General features: G+C 39.6%; 1 protein-coding gene across 3 annotated transcripts in view; it reads left to right on the plus strand.

The window, feature by feature from the left end:
- The window catches only part of NCKAP5L (NCK associated protein 5 like), a 610,993-nt gene that overhangs the window by 221,914 nt on the left and 362,716 nt on the right, over positions 1-26,363 (plus strand). For all 3 annotated transcript variants that reach the window (XM_044083803.1, XM_044083806.1, XM_044083804.1), the window contains exons 2-3: positions 23,130-23,294; positions 24,463-24,527. The gene's annotated coding sequence lies outside the window, so the exon portion shown is untranslated. The remainder of the gene's footprint in view (positions 1-23,129; positions 23,295-24,462; positions 24,528-26,363) is intronic.

A 26,363-nucleotide genomic window follows, 5' to 3' on the forward strand; every position in this document is an offset into this window, starting at 1 on the left:
TATGAAACAAAAAAATAGCAAAACTGGAAAACTGCAAATAATTAACATTTGCAGGGGGCAAGCCCTACTGCACCCTCTCCCAGTGTAGGGGCTACAGCACCACATCCCTACCACTTAGAGAGAGTGTGTGTGTGTGTGTGTGCATGTGTATTTTTGTATGTATATGTGTATATATATATATATATATATATATATATATATATATATATAAATATATTAACTCCAAAATTGCCATATATAAGCAACATGCATTTCATATGTTCCACCTCACTATTCTGGGGCATGGACTTAGCAGTGTGTGTGTGTGTGTGTGTGTGTGTGTGTGTGTGTGTGTGTGTGTGTGTGTGTGTGTGTGTGTGTGTGTGTGTGTGTGTGTGCAAAGGTTATAACATGAACTCTCTTCACTGTGTACTACCAGCATTTTCCTATGCTAACGAGATTGCTTAGGTACTTGAAATATAAATAAATAAATAAATATATATATATATATATATATATATATATATATATATATATATATATATATATATATATATATATATATAGATAGTCTACTGAGTCTGTCTGAATGTTCCAGCAGCCCTTCCTCTTCTTCATTCTTTCTCAAGGGCAGTATAATCCTTCCGTTGACCTACACTTTTATTATTCTTCTGGCAAAGAATTCTGGGAACTTAGTCCCTTTTCTGTGAAGTAATGTATACCTCTAATTGGTCTTGAGTCTTCCAGCTGCCATCTCCCTGCCTTTCCATTTTATCCCATCCTTTCTTCAATTCCACCCCTCCCCTGAAAGAGCAGTACATGCATACCATATTATTTCTTTCTTTTTTTCTTATTTACATATGAGTGCAAGGCACTCTGTCTTTCCTCATGTTGCTGATTTTCTGATGACTTCACAAGTTGAATTATTCTCTTTCTGTATGCTTGCAACCAGTCTATTCTCTCTTTTTCAGTATGGCTTCCAGAACTGGGTAAAATACTTAATATGCTCATCTTTTCTGTTGTCTTGTACAAGTTAAGCAATCATGCTTCTCAACCTCTCAGAGCAAAAAATGGGGACAAAACCATAAATAAAGGGGGGGGGGGGCAAAGGACTAAAAATAGGGGCACTTTTTAAATATTGCTCTTACAAACTTAGAAAATTGATAGAATAACGGATTTTGCATTAGCATGAATTTTCTGAAGGGTATGAAGCTTGAAACTCAAATGTCTGTCATTATTTTCTGACTTCAACTCTCATTGATTTGCCAACAATGTGCCTGAAAATCACAATTTTATGAGAAACAAGTAAAAATATGAGGCAAAAATCTGGACATTCTGTGAAATATGTACATTTGAGAGGTATGTTAAGGATTCAACTTCTGTTGCATCATTACCCTAGCTCACACCTCAGCATGGTGTAGGCCTTTGTCACAGCACTATTTCTATAATAGGATAAAAAATGAACTCTCCCAAGAACAAGTGGTGTAAAAACACAAACAATGAAGATAAAATAAAAGTAGATACACCACACCATGGCAAAGAATAATAAAATCCAAAACAATTTATTGCAATGTCAGTAAGCGCTTTCACACGGAAATACATGCTTCATCAGACCTCAAAAACAAACTAAAACACCAAACATATATATTCTCCATATCATCAATCAAATCAATTAAAACAGTTTAAAAGAACCTATGAAGATTCTACATCAATTAAAAAGAAACTTCCTGCTGGCCATATATAGGTATTGTGCTTCCAAATGCAGTATACCTATTAAATCACTTAAAGAGAGCATGTCCCTTCAAAATGGGTTTTATGGAAGTCCTACCATTGATGCCTGGATATTTTTCAGCTTGTAGACAGATTATCCAATGGAGCTCACGTTCTTCCGTATAGTTCCTAAAATCCCCACCTCGTATACTGGGTCTAACTATTTCAACAACCCTAAACCCAAATGCATGATCAAAACCTACTTCTAAACAATGCTTAGCTAGCGCATTTCATGAATCGTGTCTATTTATCAAATATAAATGTTCCCTGATGCGTTCAGCTAGGGACCTATTGGTCTTGCCAATATAAAAACAGCCACATACTCTGCAGCTAGCCAAATAAACCAAGTCCCTACTCCTACAGTTAGCACATGCCCCAAATTCATAAACCTTCTTGGTTACAGGGTGCACAAAATTGTGTGAAACATCTATATTATCACAAAATTACAGTTCATACATTTCATTGTTCCTATCTGCATATCATCATCAACCTCAGGTGTATTGCATACATCCTTAAAGCACAATTGTCTCTTAAGACTCTTCCTGTTTTTAAAAACAAAGTTGGGTTTATCCCCACCACCTTCTTCAACCCATCATCCAGATGTAAAATTGACCAATTGTCTCTAACTATACCCAGGATTTGCTTAACATCACTGGTATAGAATATGGAGAAGGGAACATCCTGGTTAGAGCAAATCGGTTCATTGCTAGCAGGGGTATTCGACATGCAAGTATAACCATCAGAATAAAAAGGGCGTGCTTTCCTATCTCTCTCCCTACAACTCTCATGTAAACCTACATCAACCTCGCATCTCCCATAGCCTCTAGATAAAAATTCATCACCCAGTTTCTCAACACTTTTATAAAACAAATCATCCTTGTTATTCAGGCGGGAGACCCTCATTCTCTGCCCCTTGATTACATTTCTGAATACATGTCTCAAATGCATATTATCACGGTGTAACACCGTGTTTCTCCAATAATCCTTTGTGTAAAGAGTAGTAGTAAGTTTGTTCTGTTCATTCACAATCAACTTAACGTCCAAAAAATCAATCTCCTTATCTGAGTACCTACATGTAAACTTCAGAAAGGAGATAGTCTGATTGACATAAGTGAGAAACTCCAATAAGGAAGCTTCTGTACCTACCCAAATAACAAAGAGGTCATCCACAAACCTCTTATATACTCTTAATACAGGAAGAAAACAGAGAACCTAGAATATACTCATTCTCCCATTGAGCCATCACTAAGTTGGCGTAGCTATGGGCACAACTAGTGCCCATAGCTACGCCAACCTTCTGTAAATAGACTTGATCCTCATATCTAAAAACATTGTTTTCCAGGACCACTTCCAAGAACGAGCATATCAAATCCACACATCCACCATCAATAGATTTACTCAACATAAACTCCCTCACCATATCTATTCCCAAATCATTGGAGATACTAGTAAAGAGGGAGGAAACATCAAGACATACCGTATAACAAGTTCCATCAAAAACAAGATCACTAGCATCAGCATGTAACTGCTGTAAAAACTGCTTACTATCTCTAAGTATCTTTGGTTCCGCCTCCCCACTAGCGGTCTCAATTTCTTATCTACAAAAAGTGAAAAGGGCTTCGTCAACCACCCCGCTCCTGAAACTATAGGTCGAAGTGGGGGGTTGACTGGATCCTTATGTACGTTAGGTAATGCTTGAAATATAGGCACAACAGAAAATGCAACAATTAAATAATCACATAACTGCTTGTCAATAATTCCATCAGATAAACACTCATGAATAAAAGGTTGTGCTCTATCATGTACAGAGTCAATAAAACCCTGGTCAAGTCGATCGTAAACATTAATGTCCCCCATCATCTCAGTCATTTTAGAATAATAAAAGTCATGGTCCATGAGGACAGTCACACCTCCCTTATCAGCAGGCATGATAATAAGTGTTGCATCATTCTGCAATCCATGTAACGCATGTCTCTCCTCATTGCTAATGTTGTAAAACGTTCCCTTGATGTTACCGCCGTTATACATATGAGCCAGGTCACCCTCACACTTCTTAAGGAACGTATCCAAAACAGGACTGAGTATAGGCTGAAAGACGCTAGGCTTCTTACAAGAAAAGTTGTTGACATCAGTCAACGACCTTTCATTAAAAAACATAGATTTAAGCATGACTCTATGAGCAAAAAGCCGAAAATCAATGATAGTCTCACTAAACATGGAATTCTGGGCTGGAATAAAACATGGAATTCTGGGCTGGAATAAAACCTAAGCCACGTTGTAGTAAACTTAATTGAGCAGAAGTTAAAATCTTACTAGACAAATTAAGGACTATGGAGCCGCTGGTCCCCTCCACATCTTTTTCAAGGTTTGTGTCCTGGAATCCTCGTTCAGTCATTGATGTTTCCTTCCTCGACTCTGGGATCATTGAAACTGTTGAAACCCCTTCTGCCAAATGGGAAATGGCACGCTAAAGGGAAATCTTCATTCGAGTTATCAAGCAGCCTCTTTTTAGGTCGTACATCCGGAACAGATGCAGATGGCATAGAATTCAAAGGTGCAGTTGTCTCATTGCATATAATGGAAGAAGCCGCATCAACAGGCAAAGTTAGCAAACCCACCCCTTTCAATCCAGCAGAACTGACTGCAGGAAAATTGTCAGCAACACTGCTGGTAGAGGTGGTTAAAGCAATAACAGGCACTTCAGCAGCATCAGGAGAATATATATGTTTGGTGTTTTACTTTGCTTTTGAGGTCTGATGAAGCACGTATTTCCATGTGAAAGTGCTTACCGATATTGCAATAAATTGTTTTGGATTTTATTATTCTTTGCAGTGACGTGGTTTATCTACTTTTATTTTATCTATTTCTATAATGCTTAATGATTCTGCCTATGGATGGTTGGAACTCATGGATCATTTTTTTCCTGCCAGCCTTAGTATTATCCTTGGATTTCCTTAACAAACTGTTATATCGGCCAAGTTCCATACCTCTCAACTTCTTAATGTAAGAAATCTGGACAAAGCCTAAAATAATGGGGGAACAAAAGCCCAAAAATAGGGACATATTTTGCTCTTATAAACTTAGAAAGTTGCTAAAATTACACAGTGTTAACATGTATTTTCTGAAAGATTCAATTATCAGTGATTTGCCAGAAAAACAACATTTTTAGAGGAACAGACCAAAATATGAGGCAAAAATCCAGACAGTTGAGAGGTACGAGTGGAACACATGAGTTTAGCTTCTCAGTCTTTTTACTGATATTTAAGTCTTAACACCATGCCACATCTAAAAAAAGAACAAAATCACCCTTCCTTGTAATAGTTAGCCTCCTAATTGGTATACCATGGTCATATGTAGCACACATGTTATTTTTATTCACCCTCACACTTCTTAAGGAACGTATCCAAAACAGGACTGAGTATAGGCTGAAAGACGCTAGGCTTCTTACAAGAAAAGTTGTTGACATCAGTCAACGACCTTTCATTAAAAAACATAGATTTAAGCATGACTCTATGAGCAAAAAGCCGAAAATCAATGATAGTCTCACTAAACATGGAATTCTGGGCTGGAATAAAACATGGAATTCTGGGCTGGAATAAAACCTAAGCCACGTTGTAGTAAACTTAATTGAGCAGAAGTTAAAATCTTACTAGACAAATTAAGGACTATGGAGCCGCTGGTCCCCTCCACATCTTTTTCAAGGTTTGTGTCCTGGAATCCTCGTTCAGTCATTGATGTTTCCTTCCTCGACTCTGGGATCATTGAAACTGTTGAAACCCCTTCTGCCAAATGGGAAATGGCACGGCTAAAGGGAAATCTTCATTCGAGTTATCAAGCAGCCTCTTTTTAGGTTGTACATCCGGAACAGATGCAGATGGCATAGAATTCAAAGGTGCAGTTGTCTCATTGCATATAATGGAAGAAGCCGCATCAACAGGCAAAGTTAGCAAACCCACCCCTTTCAATCCAGCAGAACTGACTGCAGGAAAATTGTCAGCAACACTGCTGGTAGAGGTGGTTAAAGCAATAACAGGCACTTCAGCAGCATCAGGAGAATATATATGTTTGGTGTTTTACTTTGCTTTTGAGGTCTGATGAAGCACGTATTTCCATGTGAAAGTGCTTACCGATATTGCAATAAATTGTTTTGGATTTTATTATTCTTTGCAGTGACGTGGTTTATCTACTTTTATTTTATCTATTTCTATAATGCTTAATGATTCTGCCTATGGATGGTTGGAACTCATGGATCATTTTTTTCCTGCCAGCCTTAGTATTATCCTTGGATTTCCTTATCAAACTGTTATATCGGGGAAGTTCCATACCTCTCAACTTCTTAATGTAAGAAATCTGGACAAAGCCTAAAATAATGGGGGAACAAAAGCCCAAAAATAGGGACATATTTTGCTCTTATAAACTTAGAAAGTTGCTAAAATTACACAGTGTTAACATGTATTTTCTGAAAGATTCAATTATCAGTGATTTGCCAGAAAAACAACATTTTTAGAGGAACAGACCAAAATATGAGGCAAAAATCCAGACAGTTGAGAGGTACGAGTGGAACACATGAGTTTAGCTTCTCAGTCTTTTTACTGATATTTAAGTCTTAACACCATGCCACATCTAAAAAAAGAACAAAATCACCCTTCCTTGTAATAGTTAGCCTCCTAATTGGTATACCATGGTCATATGTAGCACACATGTTATTTTTATTCATTTTGGGACCAGATGTATTTATTTGCAGAGCTTTTATGTGATTGGCCTTTTAATATGCTCTGTCTCTCTCTTTCTGTCTTTTTAGGTATCTGTCTTAGAACAAATTACCCTGAGAAATAGATAGAATGAGTGGGGGAGGAAGGGAAAGAGAGAGAGAATATTATTGCTTCAGCTTGCTTTCTTCGTTTACTAGTTTTTCACTGTACTGCACGATGGAGTTTACCGAGAAGATTTTAAAGTAAAGCTGGGCTCATCAAAGTGTTTTTCCATCTCTGGGTCCTTGCCCAGTAGCTCTCCTACCAGTACCTTATTGGCTCATGCGTTCCTCCAGGGGTGAGAACCAAGTATATCTGAAGTGGGTGAGAGCCGTCTGGCCCCTTTCTTTCCTTAAGGGGCCTGGTCATCCTATTCATTCCCCATAGAGGCATGTGTCAGGTACTAGGGAACAGGTCATTGTAGTTGTCCTGTGGATGTTCCTGCCCTATTCCTTTAACCCCTCCTTGAAAGTGACCAGCTGACTCACAATAGCTGCCTTGGTGTGGTATTTTATTTACCTATTGAGCCCTTTCCTGTTTTGCAATGGTGATGGACGAGATCAGACAGGTGTCCCCGTGGACTATGATGTTTGCAGATGACATTGTGATCTGTAGGGAGAGTAGGGAACAGGTGGAGGAGACCCTGGAGAGGTGGAGATATGCTCTAGAGAGAAGAGGAATGAAGGTCAGCAGGACTAAGAATATATGTGTGTGAATGAAAGGGAGGACAGAGGAATGGTGAGGATGCAGGGAGTAGAGGTGGCGAAGGTGAATGAGTTTAAGTACTTGGGATCAACAGTTCAGAGTAATGGTGAGTGTGGAAGAGAGGTGAAGAAGAGAGTACAGGCAGGATGGAGTGGGTGGAGAAGAGTGTCAGGAGTGATTTGTGACAGACGAGTACCAGTAAGAGTGAAAGGGAAGGTCTACAAGAGGGTAGTGAGACCAGCTATGTTATACGGGTTAGAGACAGTGGCATTGACAAAAAGGCAGGAGTCAGAGCTTGACGTGGCAGAGATGAAGATGTTAAGATTTGCACTGGGTGTGAGGAGGATGGACAGGATTAGGAATAAGTATATTAGAGGGTCAGCCCAGGTTGGAAGGTTTGGAGACAAAGCCAGAGAGGCAAGATTACGTTGATTTGGACATGTGCTGAGGAGGGATGCAGAGTATATTGGGAAAAAGATGCTAAGGATGAAGCTGCCAGGTAACAGGAAAAGAGGAAGGCCTAAGATAAGGTTTATGGATGTGGTGAGAGAGGACATGCAGGCGGTAGGTGTGACAGAGCAAGATGCAGAGGACAGGAAGAAATGGAAACAGTTTATCTGCTGTGGTGACCCCTAACGGGAGCAGCCGAAAGAAGAAGAAGAAGATTTTATTTTTATTTTACATTTGTTAACCGGGAAAATCCAGCTGGTCCAGGTCCATTTTCAGTGGAAGCCCGGGGAGAAAATCTCCACAATTAACATATAGTAAGTAGTTAAGACAATGAGAAATACACAGAATGAAAAGACAGCAGATTACTTACAAGCAGAGACATTCAAAATTAGCTCTCAATAGTTCACTGGCATTGCAGAATTGAGATATTATTAGATTAACCTTTACAAGTAAGTAGAATAGACATGACTAAATGTGCTATTTATACCTAGCAGTACATATAGTTTGACAGTTTACATTTTCTAGTAAGTGTACACTGAAAGAAGTAACAATGACCGGTGCAGCTTATTATAAGAAGTATGTATGTATATATATATATATATATATATATATATATATATATATATATATATATATATATATATATGTGTGTGTGTGTGTGTTTGTGTGTGTAAAATAGTGTACATTCTAATTGAAGTTGTGTGGAGGAGGAGAAGAAAAGTTATAGCGATTGTCATGTGATACATATGAAGATCCAGGTTTTCCTGAGATGTGGTTTGAGTCGTTTTTTGAATTTTGTGTTTGTTGTTGCAGAGGTTATGTTAGTGGGGAGATTGTTCTATTTTTTGGCTATGATGTGGGAGTATTGGGCTTTACCTGCAGTATTGTTAACAGTTGTAATACTGAGGAGAGGTTTATTGGATGAGCGTAAGGGGCAACTGGAAGAGTATGAGGTTAGTAGCTGCTTTAGGGCCGGAGTTTTCTCTGGGAAGTTCATGATGTTAAAGGCACAAGTGAATTATTGGTAAGTTAGTAAGTGAGGAAATTCAAGCCATTGAATTTCCTTTAGTACTTGGCAGTGATGGGTTCTAAAGGGAGAGTTGTTGGCAAATTTGGCAATTTTGGTATAGCATGACACTAACTTGTCCAGATCTAATTTTCTAATATGGGTCAGGATTGGTGCTGCATAAGTAATTGTTGATAAGAGGCGAGTTTGAGCTAGGGTGATTCTTGCTTTATCTGTGAGAAAGTTTTATAAAGGGTTCCCATTTTTTTATTAACTTTCTGAATGGTTTGTGCTATGTGTAAATCGAAAGATAGGTTATTGTCTATTTCAACTCCTAGGAGTTTTGTATGGGTGGATGGAGAAATTATAGTGCCATTTCTAGATGAGATAGAGAAAGTTGAGGGGGTAGATTTTGTTTTATTAGGGATGCACAAGAGTAATTTGGTTTTATTGGGGCTGAGAATGAGTTGGATGTCAGTGATCCAAGTTTCAATAGCAGAAAATGATTCTTGGGCTAGTTCTTGTAGAGTGTTGACAGATGGGGCTGCGCAGATGAATGTAGAATCATCTGCATACTGAATTAGTGAAGCTTGTTTGGAGGAAGTGTATAGATTGTTTGTAAAAATAGAGAAAAGTAGTGGGCCTAATATTGTGCCTTGTGGTACTCCTATGGAGTTAGGGAGAGGAGGGAATAGTTCATTTTGCCATTGAACAGATTGTTGCCTATCTGATAAGTAGCTTTTGTACCAGGAGATAGTAGGGGAAGTAAAGGATAGAGAGTAAAGAGCATCCAGTAGTTTAGGGTGTGAGACCATGCCAGATGCTTTAGAGAGGTCTAAAAAGATAGCAGATACATAGTTGTTGTTGTTTCTATGATGATTAACCTAATTGGTGACGGAGAGAAGGGCAGTAGTTTTACTATGGTGAGGGCGGAGTCCATGTTGAGTGGAGGAGAGAAGATTGTTTGTATTCAAGAATTGCATGACTTGCAAGTGAATGCATTTCTCTAGGAGCTTAGATAAGGGAGAAAGAATAGCTATAGGCCGATAGTTGGAAAAATCGTAAGATTTACCACCTTTGTGAAGAGGTATAATATAAGATATTTTCCACAGTCGTGGTACATAAGCTTCCTGAATGGACCTGTTTATTAGGATTGAGACTGGATATGATAGGGAGTCAGCTGCTGTTTTTAGGAAGTTTGCGAGTATACTGTCTGCTGCAAGTGTGGTAGGTTTTAGGGTGAGGATGAGTTTTTTAATTTTAGATGTAGGGACTGGTGAGAGAGAGAAGGATGATTGGTCGGTAGAGCTGCTAGGAGGGCTCCCTACAGTCATGGCTGGGGAGTTATTAGTGTTAGATAGTTGGTTGGACAGAGTTTGAATTGAGTTTATGAAATGACAGTTAAGCTGGGAAGCTATATCTTTGCTGTTAGTATTGAGGGAGGTAGGGGTGGGGGTAGCAATTGTGCCAGGTTTTAGTAGGGAGTTGATACTATGCCAACATTTTTGGGGATTTATTGAGTGTCTGTTTTGGAGATCTAGGAAGTAGTTTTGTTTGTCTAGTTTAGTTTGTTTTTTTTGGCTAGATTCCTAAGTTGTTTATAATTTTGTTTGGTATGATCGGAGTTGTCTTATCTTGTTTCCATTGCTTCCAGGCCTTGTCTCTGGTTTTTAGTAGGGCTCTTGTGTCCCTACTTAACCATGGAGCATAGTTTGCTTTGGCTTTTATCTTTCTTACTGGTGCAATGGAATTTAGAATTGAGATAAACATATTATTAAAATAGTGTACTGCCTGATCTAGGTGTAAGGTTCTTAGAGGCTCCCAGTTACATTGCTTTAGAATGTTGTTTAGGTTGTCTGGGGTTAAGTTATGATCATCCCTGATTTGTCTGTAGATTATGGGTTTTGGACTATTGGTCCCTTTCCTTAGGAGGAACGCGGGGAGATGGTCACTGAGTCCATCAGGTAAGCATCCAGTCTGATAGTGATGTCTGGGGCTATTCACTAGTGTCCAATCATTAATGGTTTGTTTTGGGGTTTCTTTTGTCACTTCTGGTGGGCTCTTGAATTAGTTGGGTTGGTCCATAGAGGTTAATTTGGTTGCTGGAGTTGCAAGCTTGCCTGTCAGTACTGAGGTCGCCTAATAAAATTGTTTCTTGAGGAGAATTATGATTAAGCCATTGAAGAATTTCTTCTATGGCTGGAGAGCTATTTCCAGGAGGAATGCAGCAGCAAAGGATGTTAATGATATGCATGCTCCCACCCACCCTGTTCCCAGCTCAGTGGCACATATGCCACTTATCAGAGGGAGCTTGTCCTGTTTCTCTATCACTGGTTATTGACTATGCTCCAGTAGGTGTCACCAGTGTGGCAGGCTAAGCCACCTCCCTCCCTTCTGTAAGGTCTAAGCGATGGCTGTTTGAGCCCATGCTCCCCTACCTGGCCCCACCAGCGTCTAAGCCATTAATTGAACATGGGTAGCCTTGGTTGTACTTCATTTCTTAACATCAAAGGACCAGGCAAGATAATCAAAACATTTTTATTCTGTATGTGTGTGTGTGTGTGTGTGTGTGTGTGTGTGTGTGTGTGTGTGTGTGTGTGTGTAAAACAAGTGGTAGTTCAGGATGGTTTCTAATTTAAAGTGCATCTAGTTTTTAATGATAGAGGGCTGTAAGAAAGCTGGAAATGAAAAATGTACTACCAATATGATGAAGAAATGACAAGCTGTGGCAGTCACCATTTCAGTGTCAGCTAAGAACAAAGCATTTGAAATACCTGCAAAGGAACTGAACCAGGATAAAGGCAGCATAGCCAAGATTATGGCATGTACTCCATAGTGTGTTAAAACTTTAATGTTAAAACGGTGCAACAAAAGCAGAAGATTAAAAAGATACTTTTAAAACTTCATGAACATGTAGATGCACCTTTGCTGACAAACTGCAAAAGCTGCTGGGTAGCTCTGGCAATACAGATCTTGAATATTTATCTGGTTTAGAAAGATGCTTAAAATATAGCAAACTTAAACAACCTAGATCACCTGTTAGACTACTGTTAACTGCAAGATACAACAAAATTGTCACCCAGGATTTAGATCATGTAGAGCCATATGTTACCTTGACATAACTGATTAATTTACTCATTCTAATGCAAAAAACATTGTGACCAGAAAGAAACCCTCTGAAATCAGTAAAAATGTTTATTGACTTATGATTGTGTTTATGAATTGCCTCAAAGGTTTTATACTGAGTGCCACTGGAAACAAATTCAGCATTGAAGAGTAAGTTATAAGGCTGCGATTTTCAACTGTGAAGCTAGATAACAGATGTCTACAGCAAGTGGACTGATGAACTTTTTGAAAGAAATTGCAAAATGCTAAGCCTCACGGAGATTTTGTTAAAAAGAAAACAAAAAATATGTGACTGGGAAGTGCCTTAGACTGAATTCTTTCAGTGAAGAATGTCGTGTATAATAAACATGGTTACAACCCATGTCAACTAGTATATAGAAACTGTAGATTGAGTTTAAGCTGTAAAACTACATTAGCCCAGTATTCATTCACAGAGTCTTGTTTGTTCCTGTTCTACCAATCTCCTTGAAAATGTTTCAAATAGTAATGTGCCCTGTTGGTATTATAAATGGGTACAGCAATCTAAGGGGAAACTTCACTTGTACAATGGATGGTCTCACTTCTTGTGCTATGCACACTGGGAATTTCACTTCCTGTGATGAAAGTTTAGACCATGTCATGTGTTATGCTGGGTGTTGTGTCTTTCGGCTTTTCCCAGTTAGGGGTCGCCACAGTGGAACTCCGGTCTGCTAATGATTGGCAGTAGATTTTTACGTGCCGAGTTGCCAGCCCTAATGCACAACCTTCAATGCATTCACCATGTCTCCACACAGAAGGAGCTTTAGCTGAGAATCGAACAGGACAACGTCTTACTGTGAGGCGACAACGTTACAGCAGCACCACCAGTGCAGTCATGTGTTATGCTGGGTGTACTTATAGTAATACCTGCAGGGCTTTCCTGGCAGAGAATAATTGTTTCAGTAGTTTGTTAGAGCATTTTTGAGTAGAGTTTGGAGATCTATGTTATATTGAGTTTCAGCAGTTAATTAGAGATTTTAGACGGAGAAGACATCTCTGAGAGCTACGTTGTATATGTAGATTTTAGCTGCCTTTCATTTGTACATTGTTCATTTGATGATATTGACTCTTCTGAAAGGAAGCTGGGAGTCATGTTACATTCGACTTCTGAAAAGTGAATGCATCTGAAAGATGGTTTTTGGCACTGGGGTTTTAAAAACTGGAAATGGCTAAAGTGTACTTTTAAATACTTCTGAAGAACAGTGAAGGTGGCCGAGGGGAAGTGCTATTTTTTTTGTTTTTGTTTTTTTTTTAAATTACCAGAGAAGGCGATGCAGAAGTCCTTCTCAACTTCTTTGCTCAAGAAGTCTGGACAAAGCCAAAATTAATAGGGGAATAGTATCAAAATCAGGAACATTTTTAAAATATTACTTTTAACTATTACACTAATTCACTTAAAATCTTAATAGACCAACAGGTTTTGCATCGATATGTATTTCTGAACGGTAAGTCTGGCATTATTAACTGACTGTACACTTCAGCAGTATACCAGAAAATCAAACATTTTACAAGGCACAGGGCAAAAAGTATGAGGCTGAATCCAGTACTTTCTACAAAATCAGGAGTAGCTGAGCAGTACTGCTTCAGAGTAGTTTAATGTTAACGTTACTAGTGTTAAACACTGCTCTGTAGTGCAGTGAATGCTCTGTTTAATCCATTTTGGGCTTTTCTTCCCACTCCCACCTCCACACCGAATCAATCAGGGGTGACTTATTTGGGTTAACCGTGGTGAATTTGACTGACAGTAGTAGTAGGAGTGTTTTTAGTGCTCAGTAAAAGTAGGTGAGTCTGGTATCATGTAGCTGTTTGAGCAGAGTGAGTGTTTGTGGTCATAATACTTACTAGGTGGAGATTAGCTTTCCTGCAATGATGCTAAAACTTTTTGTAACTGGGGAAGGGCATGCTGTAGCGCAGTGTATAGCTTTGTTGTTGCCTCATGGCAAGTGAATATCCAGTTTGATTCCTGGCTGGGGCACCTTCTGTGGAAAGTCTGCATGTCCTCCTTGTTTTTGAGTGGGTTTCCTCCCATACTCCAAAGACACACAAAAGATGGATTGGACAGACTGAATTGAATATAGGTGTGTGCGTGTGTGTGTGTGTGTGTGTGTGTGTGTGTGCGTGTGCATGTGTGCATGTGTGTGTGTGCATGTGTGTGTGTGTGTGTCTGTAGCTGTGTGTGTGCGTGCATGTGTGTGTGAGTGTGTGTGTGTGCGTGTGCGTGTGCGTGTGCGTGTGTGTGTGTGTGTGTGTGTGTGTGTGTGTGTATAAAAGAATAATTGTGGTCCGGGCTAGCCACTTGGTGGTGTGAACCTTGGCTGTAAATGATTGTCACTTTTGAAGTGACACCTCAGCCTATGGGTGGATGCATGACTGGGGAAAGCAGAGATGGCAGAACAAAGAGAGAAGGGGAGAGATGGGTGAAGGAAGGGGAAGAGAAAGGTAAAGTGTCTGTGATGTGAGACAGTAATGGAGCTTAGAGTTCTATGATGTGGGGATAGATGGTATCCTCACAGAGATTATTTGGAAGTTTAGGAAGGGATGGTGGTTGGGAGGTGCTGGTTGAGATATGCAAACGTTAGCAGGTGAAGCAGTGTTGGTGGAAGAAAACTGACCCAATAATACATTATGGTAAAGGAGACGGACAGTGTGAGGACAGAGCTAGATCATAGGTGTATTTGATGTGATAGAAGGGAGATGGACGGGAGAGTGGAGAGGGTGTTGATTTGGGATGGGGAGATAAGAACAGCTAATCTCGGTGCGCTGAAGGGTTGTGGCAGGAGATATAGCTGGAGAGAAGTTATTATGGAATACTGAAGTAATAGAGGCAAGGAGATGTTCAGTGGGCCCTGTTGCTGGCAATGTGATGTTTTTTGGAAAGGTTGAGGTCAAATATTTGAAGGAAAGGGAGAAGACCGATATGAGGAGGAATAATAACAATGAAGATGTTATTTTCACAGCAGTGAGTTATAAGGATGTTAACAGTGGGAGGTTGTTCAGTTATATAGTTATGGAGAAATCTGACTACTTTTGTGCAGGGTTACAATTTTAATCATATCTCTCAGCTGTCCAGATTTTCACAGAATGTCCAGATTTGTGCTTTATATTTTTGGTCTGTTCCTCATAAAATCTGTGATTTCTAGCAATCTGGGGATTGACTTTACTAATTAATGGTAGACATTGAGTTTCAGACTTCATATACATCAGGACATGCAAGCTAACACAAGTTCTGTTATTCTAGTAACTTTCTAAGTTTATAAGAGCAATATTTAAAATCGGTCCTATTTTTTGTGCTTTGTCTTCCCCTAAGTTTAGGCTTTGTCCAGGTTTAGATTTCTTGTGCTAAGAGGTTGAGAGGTATGCTTTTAATGTGAGAGAACTGCTCTGTCCAAAACTTCTGAGTTTACTTCTGGGGAGGGGAAGAACAAAGTGTTGATGTTGGGGGGGGGGGGGTGGAAGTCTATGACTCCATTACTAGTGATTTGATTGAGTAGGAGTGAAACTGTGTGTTTAGTGCATTTTGGAAGTTTTGTAGGTCTAACTGTGGATATAACTGAACAGGATGCATTGAAAGACAGACTAAGAGTTCAAACTGTGATTTATGTGAGTGCTAATGATTCAGTCTGCGAACTGTGGAGAAAATGATACAGAAAACAACATTATGTTTTGGTGGCAGTGAGCATTTGATAGATTGGTAGCTTTTTCCTGAGACACTTCCAGGGCCATGGGCCAGTTGGGTAAGGATGACAAGAATGGATTAGTATAATTACTGACACAGGGATGGATTAGGGAAAGGGAGCATGCAGTCATTGGGATGGGAAGAACTTGGGAAGATCAAACCTTACTTTAGGAGGGTTAGGATTCGTCTTAGTAATAAGAAGGCAAAAGTGCACAAGGGGAGACTGAAAAGGTCTATTATGGAATTATGGAGTGTTACTTTGGAGTAAAAGAGGTAGGGTTGGAAGGTAATATGTCTGAATGGGGGGGGGGGGTGAGGATAATGAAGCCCAGGAGTAATTGGTAATTAATAGACATGGTGGAAAGGTACCAGCTAGATATGTGGTACAGACTGGGGGTTACCCAGACAATTTGGATGTGCTTCTAGTAGTCATTATTTTGAAAATTTCTGCATTCAATATATAAGAAGCCTAGGTCTGCTAGTTGTGACTGGGACTGTCACATCAGGATCCAACAATACTACAAATGCTCCCTGTATCACCTGGGACTTAGACACCATATCAACATTTGTTGCTATTACCTAGGTTTCAAACCTGTAACATAAAGAATGAAAATTAATACTTTAGGTACTAGCCAAAGGGCGGGCAGCCACGGTGGTGCAGCGGTTAGTGTTGTCGCCTCACAGCAAGAGGTTCTCCAGTTCGATCCTCGGCTGAGTGCCTTCTGTGCGGAGTCTGCATGCCCTCCCTGTGGTCGCGTGGGTTTCCTCCGGGTGCTCCGGTTTCCTCCCACACCCCAAAGACATGCTGTAGGTGGATTGGACACTCTAAATTGGACCAAGGCATGAGTGTGTGCATGTGTGTGCCTTCCATGGAAGGTTGGGCGCTGGGCTGGCAACTCAACACCATAAAACTCCACTGCCAATCATAAGCGGACAGGTGATCCGCTGTGGCGACCCCTAACTGGGAAAAGCTGAAAGAAGAAGGTACTAGCCAAAGGGCAAACTGAGACATTACAGGCAGGTCTACAAAGTACAGAAGATAAGGAGCCTTGGTTTCTGGCCTTCCATTGCCACTTTGTTTCAAAGTCCTCAGCTTTCCTGGTAGACTATGTTAAGACCTCTCAGTATAGTTTTATTTCAGAATCCACAACTCCCTTGGTACCCTCTACTTCTTCACCAGAGTTTCTTCAGGCAGATGAGAGGTATACCCTTGAGTCCTTGTGGCATGCCAGTGGATATAAACTCAAGCCTAGGGGCTGGAGTCCCTTTTTTTCTGCCCAATAAGTAACTGGCCATAGTTTGGCAAAGACTGAAATGGTTTCCCTTGGCCTAGCAATACCTATGTTTAGGTCTTCAAACTTTCATAACATAGCAGTGGATGTCACTAATTTTATTTAGTGAGTCGTGTTGGTGGGCAGCAAAGACAGTATTGGAGGACACAATTCATGTGGTGCAGGTATTATTTATTTATTTATTGACATTTGAAGTCTGACTGGGTAGGAGCCCATTTTCAGCAGAGGCCCTGGGAGAAAACCTCCAAAGTATTACAAAACATTTTAAGAACAATAATTTTACAGTATTTAATACAAAAAACAAATACAATTTAAATAATAATTATGCCTGATGCCAGCCTCATTTAGTGCAGTGCTGCCTTTTATGCGTACATTTCTACTGCATACTGGCTCAATATCAGCAATGCTAACTTCTCTGACCCCACACATATCTTGCAGGTCCTATGCTAAAGCACAAGGAAGAAGGTGTCCTTCATTTTGGACTCTGGAAAAAATGGACGTTTTTATCTTGGAGCTAGAATTGGATAGTAAAACTGTCCCTCTACTAGCCTTCACTTATGTTTTTATATAAATAAATAAAACACAAATACAATCATCAGTAATAAGAAACAAATAAAACAACCTATGTATGTATTTACATTGTTTTTCTACTAATACTAATTAATGCCAAATATGACGTGTTACAAGATATTTGTTTTGCTAAATCAAAATGGGCTAATTACTGTAATTCTTCAATAGCTGTAACAGTTTTTACCATTTTATTTCTTCTTCTTAGATCTTATGGAAGTAACTGCAATTTGTCTGTGATGCACATCAGTGGCTAGCTTAATAAATTCCTTGGAGTTTAGTGCAGACTCCTTTTTCCAGTTTAAGGTAATCACTTTTCTTGCCACAGCTAAAAGAGTCCACACTAATGAAAAATCATATGAATGTGTACATTCTGGAAAAGGGGAATAGTATGGAATAGTCAATATCAAGGATTCAGATATCACACATCTTTCAGACCATAAAGCTTTAAAGAATTCTTGAAAGTCATACTGGCATTTTCTACTTTTGTCGCAACGGCAGAAAATATGATACCAATCCGCATGTAATTGTTTTTTACATCTCCAACAAGGCAGATATTTTTTAAACATTTTGCTTATTTTGTGCAGAGTAATAAAAGTTATGTGAAGATATTTCCAAGTAAATATCTTAATGTTCTTCCCTTTTGTGAGTTTCCCAGTTATTTTATATGTGATACTTTGGTCCAAGAATACCTCCCCAAAACACGTTCAAAATTGTTTCCCCCTCCTTTCCTTCCCTTCCCATAGCATACTTCACTTTTTACATTGCCTATTGGTAGGAATTATCCTTAGTAGTTTCACATTCTGCCAAAAGGTCAGACAATGAGACCATCATCTGAGACATTGTCCAGGATTTTATGTTTGTGTCTTAATGTATACATAGGTTAATGTATACACAGGAATAGCCAGTCTGTATACTACAAGTGACCATGCACACTTTCACATCAATGGTGCTGTCACTCCACTGCTGCCAATCTCTGTATGTGTGTTTGTGTCTGTGTGTCTGTGTACATGTTTGTCCCCATGACTGGTCACTCAGTTTTTCCTCCCCTGAAACCATCTATTTCTGGGTCTTTAATTAAAATTGGGCTACTAGGGTTGCAATTTATTGCCTTGCCAGTGCACCAACTGGCCAGGCAAAGACCACTACTGATCATCTATCTCCTGTTCCTTTTTTTCTCACAAAGGAAATTTAATGCATATGTGGGCTAGATGAGGACTGAACCCTTAGTCATCTCTCCACTAAAATCTGTCATTAAGGATGTTATCTGTATTCAACCAGAGTGGACTACTTGCTCAACAGGCAACCTAAAGCAAGCTCATATGTCATCCTTTTGTCAAAATATGAGGCTCACAAACCACAGCATTCAGCCACTGTTCCTCTAGGCAAAAGTATGGGAGTAGAACATTTTGTTTTACCACAGGGGGCCTTCACCCAGATAATTATTTGTATGTGCTGTCATATTTCCCAACCTACACTATTCCTACCAAGTGTTGTTCCCTGTATAGAGGGCTCCTTGAAGTAAGATGTTACATAAGTGTTTATCATCCCATCTGACCTGTGAGAGATCCCTTTGTAGTGGACACTTTATTTGTATCCCTTCTAGCCCTTAGATCTGGTTGATTTCCATTGCCACCCTGATCTGCTGTGGATGTTTTTTGTAAGTTGACCAAAGAGTTTTATAACATTATAACCTTATTGTTCTGTGTATTTTCTTGTAGGTGAACCCTCATTCACTGACTAGAGACCACCGTGGTCCTCATACATCTGTACTTCCTCATTCTTGGATAGGGGTCCCATCTGTGGGGGAACATCATCATGAGCACTGAGATCTGACATTTATAGAAGTACCTGAGAGGGCAAAGGATGGATGTATTCAAGTGTTGTACTCAGTACAGAGAGCTCTCTCTATGGTCATTTGAAATTGTGAATACTTGTAATACCTTTTTTCTTTTATTTTTCTCATATTTTTTTACTTTTAAAAGTGAACAGTTAGAGTACCCCATCTATGATCTTTTGCACTGTACATTAGGTAAACTTGCGATAAAAAAGGGTGTCTAGGAAAAGCATATTAAAATATGAGCTTTGTGGGAGGTAGGATCCAAGGCCTGTTATATGGCAAGAGACATAGATTGATCATGAGCTGCTTTTATTGCATGGGTTTGGTTGGTGTTGGAGTGAAAATGGTGGAGGATGCGCCTTCTCAATGACAAGCTTAGTCTAGATCAGGATTATTATTTTTATCAGGTGGAGATCTTACAGTCAGAAAACAGTTTCTGTGGCCAGTGAAATCTGCCACATCAAGGTGTTTAGCTGCACTTTTCAGGGAGGTTGAGAGGCCCAGCCTGCTTTATTGCTCAGAAAGTTTTTACCTTGGATTATTGTGAGGAGATTGCACAGTTCTTTGCGGATAAGTTTGCTAAGGTAAGGCAATCTCTCACTGTAGATTCACCAACTGAGTTTTTCAGTGATTCATCTGTGTATTATATGTAATTTTGCTGGGCTGAGTTCAACTTCATGGACTAAAATGAGGTCTTGATGATAATTTCATGTGTGCTTCTTCATACCTGCAGATATGACCATTGTGTCACAAGGCTGATTTGTCTTGCTTTGAGTCACTGGGTTCTATTGTTTTCCAGGCTGTGATATTTGTGAGAATGAGGGTGTTCTTGCAACCTTAAATGAGGCTTCAATCAGCTCCATTTTTAAGAAATCATCAGTGGACCCTAACTTGATAATCACTGCCCAGTCATTAACCTTCTATTTTTTCGGAAGGGTGTTGAAAAAATAGTATACACACAGATGTACTCTCCTCTTACCTTTCATGGTCTTTTACACCCTTGCCAGACAGGTTGTAAGTCTATGTAGAATACAGTACAGAAACTGCCCTCATTCAAATGGTTAATGGCCTCCTTATGGTGGGAGATGAACACTTACATTATTTCTTGCTACAGCTTGATCTTTTCACAGTTTTTGATACAATGGACCGTGGGATCCGTATTAACTGCCTGCAACAACAAAGGTTTGCAGATGTTTGCAGTTATCTGTTCAGATTCCGAGAAGTAGTCACTGGATAGAGTTTCCTAACTTCTTACTAGTCTCTAAACTTGGTTCATATTCTGTTCAGTTTGTGAAAGAATTTATTATCCCAAATCAAATCATTTGTAATGATAACATTAAAGAATGTACAGACGGGAAGGAGTGGTGGGGATAGGGAATGGGAGAAATATTTTTGTTCAACCAGTAAGTGCACACGCTGTTTTGGAGCAGCAGCAAACACACTGCAGCACATCAAACCCTACTGATGGCCCACTGAGCATACCTGGTCTGGAATTAAGGCCAACACAAACATTAAATGTAAGAGTTCCCTCCTGCACCCACTTCCCTGTGGGGTTCAACCCTCACACCTCCTGGACTTAATGTATACTAACTTCATAGTCACATGGAAATGTAGAAGCAAGAAATCTGCCATGAAAAGTAGTCAGTACCAGGCCAGCACACAACTAAAAGCTGCACCAGCAGTGATTTGCTGTGGAAGACAGGGAGTTCAACATCATCAGGCTGAACTTGACTGGATAGTTCCCCATCCAGTTTGTAGTTGCTGAGCAGAAGAGAAGTCACAGTTGCACTTACTCTAGGCGGCAGATATGAAATACTACTGACTGAAGGCTCAATAAACTGTATATTCTACAGTTACATGCCTTACCTGTTATGTACATGCAGTAAATTACCTTAAGTACAAGAAAAAATGATTGTAGAGTCTTACAGTAGTTACACCAAGTAACTGATCTTGAAAGTGATCTGAGCGTTTAATATTAGGTATTCCTCTAGAACTTGGCATCTAACCTTCTTGGTTCAGAGTCCACATATCATGATTGGCAAGTTTTGGGGGCCACATAACCATATCCAACATGCATCTTCCCTGCATACTTAATACAGTTCAAGCAGCATACCACCTCAGTCAAGGAAAAAGAGTAGATAAGATAACACTGGACATTTCAGATTCATTCTTTGTACTCTTGTCATGACTGTGAGCATTTAGCTTGCAGCTGATAACATAAAAACATTAAACAAACCCAATTCTTGCCAAAAACAGTGCCGTTATGTAAATGCACATGAACTCATTTTGCAAGTAACAGTGCCATAACTATGGAAATCCAGGTGAAGTTTACCAAAAAACGTACACTGACATATGTCAAAAGACAAGCAATAAAAAACAGTCATCTAAAATTGTTGTGTATCTAGCAAACTCATAGTGGGATGTATGACACTGCCTATTTTTGCATAAATGTGTGTATGTTTTCATCAATTTTTGAAGAAGCATGCTGAGGGCCAGATGCAATATTTTGATGGGTCAGATTCTGCCTCCCCCCAGCCTCTACTCTAGAATCACAGAGAGATTAATTTGGATTAGTATTACTGTTAGGTGTTGGCAATGGCATAATTTAAATCAAAAGTAAAAATATGATGTACAGCTACTTAACTTGGCTGACTGGAAAAAGAAAGCAATAGACATCATGTGGCAGTAACAGGCTCTTCACTTGGGTATATGACAAAACCATATCCTCCTTCCTGAACAGTGACTGTTTTATTCTGTATTGTTAAAGACCCCCAACCAACCCTAAAGCTTAAGCATAGTGAGTTAATTCATTTGCTATGTTACTATTTGATAGAAAAGGCTCACAACTTGAAAATGAATGGAGTCTTGGTATGAATGCATGTCACTGGTCTTGGTTCTTTGAATTATGTCTTCCTGCAGTGAGAAGTGCTTTTACTGTTGGACTGGGTACCTTCCCCCAGTTAGACATCTTACACTGAAAAATGTGATCGGAAAGCAAATGATTATGTTCCTTGTAGTAGTCCATCATGTCTTATTTAAATATCCTGATAGACCACCTAAAAAAACAAACAAACAAATGTTGAAAAGGGTAGACGTCTGCCACAGAAGAATGTGTTAAAGTTCTCATTTTAGAGTTGTTTACTTAATTCACTTGTGACACTGTTTGTTTGGTTTGTCCTTTTACACATTTTGTTTATCTGCCTGCCTTTTTCCAGTCATTCTTTTGTTGTCAGTTTATATCTTACATGAAATAACATTCATCTTTCTGTAGGACAGTAATGAATGATAACCTGTGCTAATAAAAACCTCTAAATGCTGCCCTAAGAGTTTTTATATATCCATGTGCACTTTTTACTGAATGCTTCTGATAATATGATTTTTTTCAGCAAAAGTAAGCCTCAACTGCAAATACGAACACAGTGGAAGATGCAGTTCAAAGCAAAAGATAAGGAGAGACATATTTTGTAGTGCACAGGAAGGTGGCATCTTTCACAAGCCTTCAAAGGAGTGACAATGATTTGGGGGAGCACTTAGGTAATAGAAAGGGTGGCAAATGCAAAGGGTACATAGTTAACAGATGTGGTAGAGGCAAACACTTTTAAGGAATTCAAGAATACATGAAACTGACACAAAGGAACTGGAATATTTGCAGTAGATAGGAAAATGGACAAACTGGATGACCGTAGGTTTTATCATCTTTTTTGTGTCTTTATATACCATGCTCCTCTAAGACTTAGTAGTCTAATTCTGAGAGATGTTACTACATGTGACTTGTCGATTACCTTGTCCCCACTGCAGTGCTGTTCCATTCCGAGCTAAATGTTGGTCTGTGCATTGTCTCCTCAGTGTATGAGATGTGAGATGATTCAGCAAAATATGATCTGACATGTAGAAAGGAAAAAACCTTGAGTGTTGTATTATGTTATGATATCTTGTTGCTTTTCTTCAGGGGCACAACTACAGAGTGAAAATGCATGGCTGCTAGGAAGGCTAGAATCATCTCACAGTCAACAATCAGCTGCTGTGTACAAGAATAATAAGTTAGAAAGACAATACCACTGCATTGAAAAGGGCTCCTGTTGTGTCATCACAAGAATCTGGACTACTCTCACGGGTAGGTACTACTACAAAGTTACAAAGTACTAATAGTATCCTAATAAGTAAGGTAATGAGGCAAAAAATGTAGAAAGTAAACCAGGGCGGTCATTTCATTTCTGTGAACCTTTGCTGATTGGGACAGTGGTAGAGGGAATACAGGTTACGTGTTCTGTAGAAAAAAAAATCTAGATATGTATAACTGCTTTGTGTTGTAGAGATGGACACAGGGTGAGATGAGATTGAGTCATTTCTGGAAAGAAGATGAGGATGTGAACATGGGATTGGGGGGACACTACAGGACTGTGAATCTTTACTGATTAAGACATGAGGGCTGGAAGCTGAAGGACATCTGTCAGTGCACTGACAATGTTATTGCTTAAGAAATGGGTTGGCACATTAATGAGCATTTAAATGTGTGCATGTGACAGACACATACTACATATCAGAAAAGAAGGAATGGCAGGGGGTTCATAGAACTGCCTTTCTTTCAGATAGTGGAGGGCAAAAGGGGTTGGGAGTAATGAGTGCCACAGGTTTAATTCATGTAGCATACAGAAATAGATAGATGTGTGCCACTGAGAACCACCCAGTGGCTGAGATCCACTGATGACGATGTTACTTGATGTTATAACACATCCCACCTGCATAGGAGTTTCAGCTGAACAGTTTGACAGTTGCTGAAATGACAGTGTGACGGAAGCCCTGGAATGGAGGCCCATTGGTCTATTCAGACATGTATTACATTGCTGATACTCACTAAGGACACATTTTCTTATGAGGAAGGCAGATGAGGGGTTAATGGAAACTTGCGAGAAGCAAATGTTGGGGGGTGATGGCACCCTATGGGAGGTACTGAGAGGGGCAAAAGCAATGTTGTTGAATGGGGAGTTGCCAATAACTCAGTGGGAATAAAGGAGATTCAAAAGTGCCTAGTTTTTTTTGATATCTTGCTGATGTAGGAATATGGAGAAGGAATGAGTGGTGCTACAAAATAATGGTCGAAGAGGTGGATAAAATAAGAAGAATCAATTGGATTGCAGTGGGTCACTATGGATACTTAGCAGTTGTAAGACAGGGAGACTATTTAAAATGTTTGACCAGGGAAGCTTCAGACCATCACATTTCATTTTCAGACGTCTGCTGACAATGATTTAATTGTGTATTTTATTTTTTATAATTGGCAGTGATCTAACAAGACATACAGATTGTGTTTTTGGTGACAGCCTGAGTCAAGAAAGCTGCAAACTAGGTAAGTATATACAACCAAGTGAGTGATTAATTAATTTGCAAATAAAATGGGCTTTTCACATGTCAAGTAGTTGATTAGAATAAGTAATCAAGAGTCAAAATTTCTGACAAGTACAAAGGTTTGAAAACCAAGTTTCATAGCATTTCTCACCAAAATAAAAGTTCAGTTTTAGCTAAAATAGTCTATTGTGTTATCACTAACGATGATATTCTGTTGAAATGACTTCAGTTGTTTAGCCGCTTTTTTGGAGAACCGTATTGGTGCTTTGTTATTCCTGTTTAATGTCCATCTCAGCCTTTAGACTTATTTCTTGTTTATACATAAACATTCAAAGACATACTCATCTATATTGCCTGTCTATACTGTAAATTTGATCTGGTACACTCCTCCCAGTCTAGTGTCATTAGCTAATTCTACCTAATACAGAGAGAACATTTGAGAAGGCCAAACCACTTAGGTTATTAACCTTGAATTATCTTCTGTTCCTGCTTTCTCCCTTTCCACTTTATCAAAAAATATATATATATTCTAAGCTTGTTTCCTGCCTTTTCTGTAACTAGTCTATTCCAGAAACAGATTATCTGCAGTATTGACTGTTTGTAAGCTGCTGATCCCTCCAAGCCTTTCTGTGTTGGGGGAAGCCTTCTAGCTTATCAGTGGGAGCGGTAAGCCCTAGGTAGCCTATCTACTACAAAAGGAGTAGTTTCTGGCCCAGAAATTGTAGTTATTGGCCATGTGGGCAGTTTTTCTATCTCCCTTGACTTTTCTGGTTTAAAGGCCTGTGTTTGAGCTTGTTTCCTGCTTTTCCTGTAACTAGTCTAGTCCAGATACAGATTTGCTGTATCCAAGACTGTTTGTAAGCTTCTGAGCCCCCCAAGCCTTTCTGTTTTAGAGGGAAGCCTTCTAGCATATCAGTGGGAGTGGTAAGGACTAGGTAGCCTATCTACCACAAGAGGAGTGGTTTCTGGCCCAGAAATTGTAGATGTTCTTCATGTTTCACTATTGCAGTCATCACACTTGGGTTATCTGCCTGCAGGTAGCCCTCAGTTGGCCCAAATATGAGAGTCTTAGTATTTCTGTGTCAGATGCTGTCGCATTTTCCATGACATCAGGGGTATAAAACAGGCAGGCGACGGCATTACATCAATCTTTCTTGCAGAGGAGGAGCCCGAAGCTGAAGCAGTTCACAAGTGCCGGTTGGCTGCTATCTGAAATTTTCGTTTTCGAGTTTATAATCCTGAAGTCTTCTAAAGCTAAGTACCCCATTGGGGATCCTTTTTTCTTGCTCTAACCAATGTCAGAAAAAGTTAACAATTGTCTTGCCTGTGGAAAGCAAATACCTCACAGAGATTTTCATTCTTACTGCGTCACCTGTTTAGGCCCAGACCACGATGTCCCTTGCTATTGGTTTTGTGCCTTGTTTAATGCCCAAACCATTCATCATCGGGCTATCTTTGTCGCTAAATTCTTTCGCCCTCATTCTCCGTATTCCGAAATGACTTTGGTAAGCCATCCAACTACCGATCTTCTGAAAAAAAGTAAAGATAAAGACAGAGACAGACCGCATAGGTCCAAAACTGCCGATGAAGCTTCCATTAAGCTAGTCGTCAGTCTGCTGGTACTTAGTGAGGCACCTTTTCAGCCCTAGAAACAGTCATTCCTATCATACCTTGTCTAAAGGGCAGAGTTCCTTTGGTGGGCAGAAGCATGCAACCACAAGGGACTGTTTTTTACTTAACCCCTCGACACCCAAACCTTGACAACAGATGCATCAGACTATACATGGGGGGATCACATGGCAGGCAAATGCGTTCAGGGCCACTGGAGCCCAGGGCA

The sequence above is a fragment of the Protopterus annectens genome, chromosome 9.part0 (genome assembly GCF_019279795.1).
Source record: "Protopterus annectens isolate FY-2018-M chromosome 9.part0, PAN1.0, whole genome shotgun sequence".
Classification (NCBI taxonomy): Eukaryota; Metazoa; Chordata; order Ceratodontiformes; family Protopteridae; genus Protopterus; species Protopterus annectens.